Here is an 8,800-nt window from a genome sequence, read left to right on the forward strand (position 1 = left end):
CGATTCCCCAAAAGCCCTCCTTTCTGGGTCAGGCTAGTGGAGGAATCCATAAAAGTAGAAATATCATACTACACTTTTACCATCCAGTTGCCTGGATCCAGTTTATATGTTACAGTTTCATGAGACTCACACTGCTGCTAACAGTGTCGCTCTGGAAGATAATCTCCTGCATATTTTCTCCATGAAGCGACAACAGGGTACTCATTTGATCAACAGTCTCTGTTAAGTAGTTATGTGCGTGCTTTCCAACCCTTGCAATTTGAGTGGAGGACTCCCCTCAACTGAAACTGCCCTCTCAAAGGTCACCAGTGACCTTCTCCTTGTCAAATCCAATGGCTTCTACTCTATTCTAATCCTCCTTGACCTCAGCTGCCTTTGACACTGTCAACTATCCCCTTCTCCTCAACACGTTAATCCAAAATTGGCTTCACCAACTCCATCCTCTCCCAGTTATTCTCCTCTCTGGCTGTTCAATCTTAGTTTTCTTCATGGGCTCTTCCTTCCCCTCCCATCCCCTATCTGTAGGGGTTCCTCAAGGGTCAGTTCTAGGACCCCTTCTGTTCTCCATCTATACTCACTCTCTTGGTGAACTCCCAAGGCTTCAACTATCACCTCTTCGCAGATGATACCCAAATCTACATCTCCTCCCCTGTTCTCTCTCCTCGCATCTCCTCCTGCCTTTAGGACATCTCCATCTGAATGTTCTTCTGCCATCTAAAATTCAAAATGTCCATGTCCTCCCTGACTTTCCCGTAACTGAGGACAGCACTATCATTCTTCCCATCTTGCAAGCCTGCAACCTTGGTATTATTCTTGACTCCACTCTCTCATTCACCCCTGCTAACCAATCCATCACCAAAACCCGCCAGTTTTACCTTTACAACATCGCCAAGAACCGCCCTTTGCACTCCAGCCTAATTGCTACCTTGTTGATACAATCACTCATCATATCCCGACTGGACTACTGCCTCGAAATCCTTTCTGATCTCCCAACCTCCTGTCTCTCCCCGCTTCAGTCTATACTTCACTCTCCTGCCTGAAATATCTTTCTACAGAAACGCTCTGGGCATGCCCTTGTGAAAAATCTCCAGTGGTTGCCTATCAACTTTTGTATCGAGCAAAAACTTCTCACTAGTGGCTTCCAAGTTCTCCATCACCCTTGCCCCCTCCTACATCACCTCCCTTCTCTTCTTCTACAGACCAGCCCACACACTCCACTCCTCTGCCACTAAACTCCTCACTGTGCCTCGTTCTCACCTGTCCCGCATAGACCCCTGGCTCATGTCCTACCTCTGTTCTGGAATACCCTCCCTCCTCATATCTGCCAAACTAGCACACTTCCCCTCTTCAAAGCCCTACAGAGCCCACCTCCTCCAAGAAACCTTCCCAGGCTATCCTCTGCTTGTCATTGCCCCTACTCCCTCCCCTCCATCTGTCCTATCTGCTCCCCACCCCACAGCACTTGGGTATATATGTACATAATTATTATTCTAGTAATTTTATTAATGAACTGTATATATCTATAATTCTATTCATTCATTCATTCAATTCATTCAATAGTATTTATTCAGCGCTTACTATGTGCAGAGCACTGTACTAAGTGCTTGGAATGAACAAGTCGGCAACAGATAGGGACAGTCCCTGCCGTTTGATGGGCTTACAGTCTATTGGGGGGAGACAGACAGACAAGAACAATGGCAATAAATAGATTCAAGGGGAAGAATATCTTGTAAAAACAATGGCAACTAAATAGAATCAAGGCGATCTACATTTCATTAAAAAAAAATAGGGTAATGAAAATATATACAGTTGAGTACAGTGTTCAGGGGATGGGAAGGTAGAGGGGGAGGAGCAGAGGGAAATGGGGGGGAAAGAGGGTTAAGCTGTGGAGAGGTGAAGGAGGGGCGGTATAGGGAGTAGAGGGAGAAGGGGAGCTCAGTCTGGGAAGGCCTCTTGGAGGAGGTGAGTTTTAAGTAGGGTTTTGAAGAGGGGAAGAGAATTAGTTTGGCGGAGGTGAAGAGGGAGGGCATTCCAGGACCACGGGAGGACGTGGCCCAGGGGTCGACGGCGGGATAGGCAAGACTGAGGAAGGTGAGGAGGTGGGTGGTGGAGGAGCGGAGTGTGCGGTGTGGGCAGTAGAAAGAGAGGAGAGGTAGGACGGGGCAAGGTGATGTAGAGCCTTGAAGCCTAGAGTGAGGAGTTTTTGTTTGAAGTCGAGGTCGATAGGCAACAACAGGAGGTGTTGAAGAAGGGGAGTGACATGCCCAGATCGTTTCTGCAGGAAGATGAGCCGAGCAGCGGAGTGAAGAATAGACTGGAGCGGGGCGAGAGAGGAGGAGGGGCGATCAGAGAGAAAGCTGACACAGTAGTCTAGCCGGGATATAACAAGAGCCTGTAGCAGTAAGGCAGCCATTTGGGTGGAGAGGAAAGGGCAGTTCTTGGCGATATTGTAAAGGTGAGACTGGCAGGTCTTGGTAATGGATAGATGTGTGGGGTGAACGAGAGAGACGAGTTGGGGTGAACGAGAGAGACAAGTCAAGGATGACACCGAGATTGCAGGCCTGAAAGACAGGAAGGATGGTCCTGCCATCCACGGTGATAGGGAAGTCTGGGAGAGGACCAGGTTTGGGAGGGAAGATGAGGAGCTCAGTTTTGCTCATGTTGAGTTTTAGGTGGTGGGCAGACATCCAGATGGAGATGTTCTGGAGGCAGGAGGAGATGCTAGCCTGAAGGGACGGGGAGAGGACGGGGCAGAGATGTAGATCTGTGTGTCATCTGCGTAGAGATGGTAGTCAAAGCCGTGAGAGCGAATGAGTTTCACCAAGGGAGTGAGTGTAAATGGAGAACAGAAGTGGGTCAAGAACTGACCCGTGAGGAACTCCAACAGTTAAAGGATGGGAGGGGGAGGAGGCACCTGCGAAGGAGACCGAGAATGACCGGCCAGAGAGGTAAGAGGAGAACCAGGAGAGGACGGAGTCCGTTAAGCCAAGGTGAGATAAGGTATGGAGAAGGAGGTGACGGTCGACAGTGTCAAAGGCAGCAGAGAGGTCAAGGAGGATTAGAATGGAGTAGGAGCCATTGGATTTGGTGAGAAGGAGGTCATGGGTGACCTTAGAGAGAGCAGTCTCGGTAGAGTGGAGGGGATGGAAGCCAGATCGGAGGGGGTCTGGGAGAGAATGGGAGTTAAGGAATTCTAAGCATTGATTGTAGATGACTCGTTCTAGGATTTTGGAAAGGAAGGGTAGTAGGAAGATAGGGCGATAACTGGAAGGGGAAGTGGGGTCGAGAGCGGGTTTTTTTAGGATGGGGGAGACGTGGGCATGTTTGAAGGCAGAGGAGAAGGAGCCATTGGAGATTGAGTGGTTAAAAATAGAAGTTAAGGAAGGGAGGAGGGCAGGGGCAATGTTTTTAATAAGGTGAGAGGGAATGGGGTCCGAGGCACAGGTGGAGGGGATGGCACTTGCAAGGGAGGAGATCTTCTCTGAGGATACTGCAGGGTAGGATGGAAAAGTAGGGGAAAGGGTTGGTAGGGGGGAGGGGAGAGGCAGAGGGGTGACTTTGGGGAGCTCAGACCTGATTGTGTTGATTTTTGTGAAGTAGGTGGCCAGATCACTGGGGCTGAGAGATGGGTTAGGGGGAGGAACAGGGGGCCTAAGGAGAGAGTTAAAGGTCGGAACAATTCGCTGGGGTGACGGACAAGGGTGTCGATGAGGGAGGAGAAGAAGTTTTGCCTGGCAGAGGAGAGGGCAGAGTTAAGGCAGGAAAGGATATATTTGAAGTGTGTGAGGTCGGCTTGGTGCTTGGACTTTCACCAGCAGCGCTCAGCAGCTCGAGCACAGGATCATAGGAGGCGGACAGAGGAGGTGATCCAGTGCTGTGGGTTAGTGGAGCGAGAGCGGCGGAGGGAAAGGGGGGCGAGAGACTTGAGATGAGTAGAGAGGGTGGAGTTGAGAGCGGAGACCTGATCATCGAGAGTGGGAAGCGAGGACAGGGCGGCAAGGTGAGGAGAGATGCTTTTGGAAAGACGGATGGGATCAAGAGAGCAGAGGTCTCTGTGGGGCAGTAGTGAAGATTTGCAGGGGGAGGGAGTGTGAGAGATGAGGCAGGTGAGGTTATGGTCAGAGAGAGGGATTTCAGAGTTGGTGAGGGAGGAGAGAGTGCAGCGGTAGGAAATGATGAGATCGAGGGTGTGACCAAGTCGGTGAGTGGGCGCGGTATGGTGGAGCAGGAGGTCGGCAGAGTTGAGGAGGGATAGCAGGCGGGCGGCAGAGGAGTCATCGGGTACATCCATATGGATGTTGAAGTCTCCGAGGATCAGGGTGGCCAGAGAGAAGGAGAGAAGGAAGGTGAGAAAGGGGTCTAGGAGGTTGAGGAAGTTGGAGGTGGGACAGGGAGGGCAGTAGATGACAGCAACAAGTATCTGGAGGGGGTGGTAGAGGCGAATGGTATGGGCTTCGAAGGAGGGGAAGGAGAGGGAGGGGGGAGGAGGGATAGGGCGGAAGCGGCAACGGGGCAAGAGGAGGAAGCCGACGCCTCCTCCCTTACCGGCGAGTCTGGGGGAGTGGGAGAGGAGAGGCCTCCGCTGGAGAGAGCAGCGGCGGAGACCGTGTCTTCAGGAGTGAGCCACATTTCTGAAAGGGCGAGGAAGGGGAGAGAGCGGGAAAGGAAAAGGTCATGGATGAAAGGTAGTTTACCTGTAATCGAGTGGGGGTTCCAGAGGCCACACTTGAAAGTACCTGTGGGCAAGGAGGTGGGGGGGTGAGCGGGGGGAGGGGAGGGTTTGGATGGGAAGGAGGTGGCAGGGCCCTGGAAGGGGAGAGGGGGATGAGGGGTAGCGGTGGGTCAGGAGGACTGGGATGGGGCGTAGGTGGGGAAGAGAGAAGGGGGGAGGGGGTGAGGAGGGGGTTTGGTGGGGGGCAGAGTAGGGGGAGGGGGAGGAGGGATAGCGCTGGTAAAGTGGGGTTCTAGGGCGGGGGAGGGGAGAGGGGGAGGAGGCAGAGGAGAGAATTGAGGGAGAGAGGGGAAGGGGAAGGGGAAAGGGAGGTTAGGAAGGGGCGGGGGGGCGGGGAGGAGGGACATAGTGAGGCCAGAGAGGTGGGTGGCAGCACTGACAACAATAAACAGTAACAAACGAAATCAGTAATATAGCAACATGATACAGTATAATACAATACAGTAGTGTTAATAAGCGGGCGATGACCAGGGTCGGGGGTAAGCTTGTTTAAGGGCCGACCTATCAAACTCAGAGTCAGGCGGCTGGTGAGGCCAGAGAGGTGGGTGGCAGCACTGACGATAATAAATAATAACAAGCGAAATCGGTAATATAGCAACATGTTACAGTAAGATACAATACAATAGTGTTAATAAGCAGGCGATGACCAGGGTCGGGGGTCGACCCAACCCGACCCGATCAGACTCAAAGTCAAGCGGCTAGCGGCCAAGAGAGTCCCAGAGCTCATGACCAAATGTCCCTGAGGCGGCGGCGGGGGCCCTGAGGTTGTCCGGGGTGCGTTGCGGATGTAGGCGGCACCTAAGGTAAGGTAACACGGTGAGAACAAGGACACTGTCGCCCGGGGCAGGGGCGGGGGAGATGAATCATCTCAAGGGGGAAGAGGGAGTGAGGGCTTCCCCAAATGGCCGCTTCAGGCGGAGTGTGTGGGAGGGTGGTGTTGGGGAGCACAATGTCCCTAGGGCTGAGCAGGGGGTGTGGAATGGGAACTGATGGTTGGGGATCTGTGGGGGCGAAGATCCTTAGTGTCGGAGTTCCCGAGCGGGGGTGCGGAGGTCCAGGTTGGGAAAGGTTGAGGTGGGTGCAGGTCCAGGCGGTCCAAGGCTCAGCTCCCCGGGGGAGGCGGAGGAGGAGCAGATGAGTCGGCGAGCGGCAGGCGAAGGGGGGGACTTGTTGGAAATCGGGGTGGGGCGGGCCAAGGCTGCGCCTCAGGGGAGCAGAGATTCAATGGAGAAGCATCGTGGCTCAGTGGAAGGAGCACGGGCTTTGGAGTCAGGGCTCATGAGTTCGAATCCCAGCTCTGCCACTTGTCAGCTGTGTGACTGTGGGCAAGTCACTTAACTTCTCTGTGCCTCAGTTCTCTCATCTGTAAAATGGGGATTAAGACTGTGAGCCCCACGTGGGACAACCTGATTCCCCTGTGTCTACCCCAGCGCTTAGAACAGTGCTCGGCACATAGTAAGCGCTTAACAAATACCAACATTATTATTATTATTAATTGTATTTATGGAGCACTTACTGTGTGCAGAGCAATGTACTAAGCTTTTGGAAGGTACAGTTCAGCAACAGAGACAATCCCTGCCCAACAATGGGCTCACAGTCTAAAAGGCGGAGATGGAAAGCAAAACAAAACAGGTAGATAGGCATATACTGATGTCTGTCTACTTGTTTTGTTTCGTTGTCTGTCTTCACTCATCTAGACTGTGAGCCTGTTGTTGGGCAGGGATTGTCTTTATTTGTTGCCAAATTGTAATTTCCAAACACTTAGTAAATACAATTGAATGAATGAATGAATGACTGCTCAGATAGCAATGATTAAGAAGAGGAAGGTATGTCCTTCCCCGATCAGAAGTGAGAGCGAAATAATGGCAATTTCATTTCTATCAAAGTGCTTCCTTCAGAGAGGCAAAGTCAAAATAGGAATGATAATAATAATAATGTTGGTATTTGTTAAGCGCTTACTATGTGCCTAACGCTCTTCTAAACACTGGGGTAGATACAGGGTAATTAGGTTGTCCCACGTGAGGCTCACAGTCTTAATCCCCATTTTATTCATTCATTCATTCAATAGTATTTATTGAGCGCTTACTATGTGCAGAGCACTGTACTAAGCGCTTGGAATGAATAAGTCGGCAACAGATAGAGACAGTCCCTGCCGTTTGACGGGCTTACAGTCTAATCGAGGGAGACAGACAGACAAGAACAATGGGAATAAATAGAGTCAAGGGGAAGAATATCTCGTAAAAACAATGGCAACTAAATAGAATCAAGGCGATGCACATTTCATTAACAAAATAAATAGGGTAATGAAAATATATACAGTTGAGTAGACGAGTACAGTGCTGAGGGGATGGGAAGGGAGAGGGGGAGGAGCAGAGGGAAATGGGGGGAAAAGAGGGTTAAGCTGCGGAGAGGTGAAGGGGGGTGGTAGAGGGAGTAGAGGGAGAAGGGGAGCTCAGTCTGGGAAGGTCTCTTGGAGGAGGTGAGTTTTAAGTAGGGTTTTGAAGAGGGGAAGAGAATTAGTTTGGCGGAGGTGAAGAGGGAGGGCATTCCAGGACCATGGGAGGACGTGGCCCAGGGGTCGACGGCGGGATAGGCAAGACTGAGGGAGGTGAGGAGGTGGGTGGTGGAGGAGCGGAGTGTGCGGGGTGGGCAGTAGAAAGAGAGGAGAGGTAGGACGGGGCAAGGTGATGTAGAGCCTTGAAGCCTAGAGTGAGGAGTTTTTGTTTGGAGCTGAGGTTGCTAGGCAACCACTGGAGGTGTTTAAGAAGGGGAGTGACATGCCCAGATCGTTTCCGCAGGAAGATGACTCGGGTAGCGGAGTGAAGAATAGACTGGAGCGGGGCGAAAGAGGAGGTTACTGAGGCACCAAGAAGTTAAGTGACTTGCCCAGAGTCACACAGCAAGCAAGTACTGGAGGTGGGATTAGAACCCACTACCTCTGACTTCCAAGCCTGTGTTCTTTCCAGTGAGCCACACTACCTCTTCTAAAATGTGTGGAGTCTGCACCCTTTACTGTTGGCTCCAGGCTAGTGAGGAGTGGCAGGGCAGGGAGTTAACTAGACTTCCCCTCTGCCCTCTCCCCAGTTTTCCAGGACTAAGCTAGCAGATGGGCATGGATGTCATGTACTTAAGTAAAGCTGAAGAGCTCACCATAAGTAATGTAAACAACCCTATCCCACCTGGCCTAAATAAATCCAGCACATCTATCTGGTATTCTTAATGCAGGCATTAACTCAATCATATTTATTGAGTGCTTTCTGTGTGCAGAGCACTGTACTAAGTGCTTGAGAGAGTACAATGTAATAATATAACAGATGCATTCCCTGCCCACAGTGAGCTTAGAGTTTAGAGGAGAAGACAGACATTAGTAGAAATAAATGACAGGAACATAGGTTCATTCATTCATTCAATAGTATTTATTGAGCGCTTACTATGTGCAAAGCACTGTACTAAGCGCTTGGAATGAATAAGTCGGCAACAGATAGAGACAGTCCCTGCCGTCTGACGGGCTTTCAGTCTAATCGGGGGAGACGGACAGATAAGAACAATGGCAATAAATAGTCAAGGTGAAGAACATCTCATAAAAACAATGGCAACTAAATAGAATCAAGGCGATGCACATTTCATTAACAAAATAAATAGGGTAATGAAAATATATACAGTTGAGTAGACGAGTACAGTGCTGAGGGGATGGGAAGGGAGAGGGGGAGGAGCAGAGGGAAATGGGGGGAAAAGAGGGTTAAGCTGCGGAGAGGTGAAGGGGAGGTGGTAGAGGGAGTAGAGGGAGAAGAGGAGCTCAGTCTGGGAAGGCCTCTTGGAGGAGGTGAGTTTTAAATAGGGTTTTGAAGAGGGGAAGAGAATCAGTCTGGCGGAGGTGAGGAGGGAGGGCGGGGCCCAGGGGTCGACGGCGGGATAGGCGAGACCGAGGGACGGTGAGGAGGTGGGCGGCAGAGGAGCGGAGCGTGCGGGGTGGGTGGTAGAAAGAGAGAAGGGAGGAGAGGTAGGAAGGGGCAAGGTGATGTAGAGCCTTGAAGCCTAGAGTGAGGAGTTTTTGTTTGGAGCGGAGAT

The sequence above is a fragment of the Ornithorhynchus anatinus genome, chromosome Y2, assembly GCF_004115215.2.
Source record: "Ornithorhynchus anatinus isolate Pmale09 chromosome Y2, mOrnAna1.pri.v4, whole genome shotgun sequence".
Taxonomy (NCBI): domain Eukaryota; kingdom Metazoa; phylum Chordata; class Mammalia; order Monotremata; family Ornithorhynchidae; genus Ornithorhynchus; species Ornithorhynchus anatinus.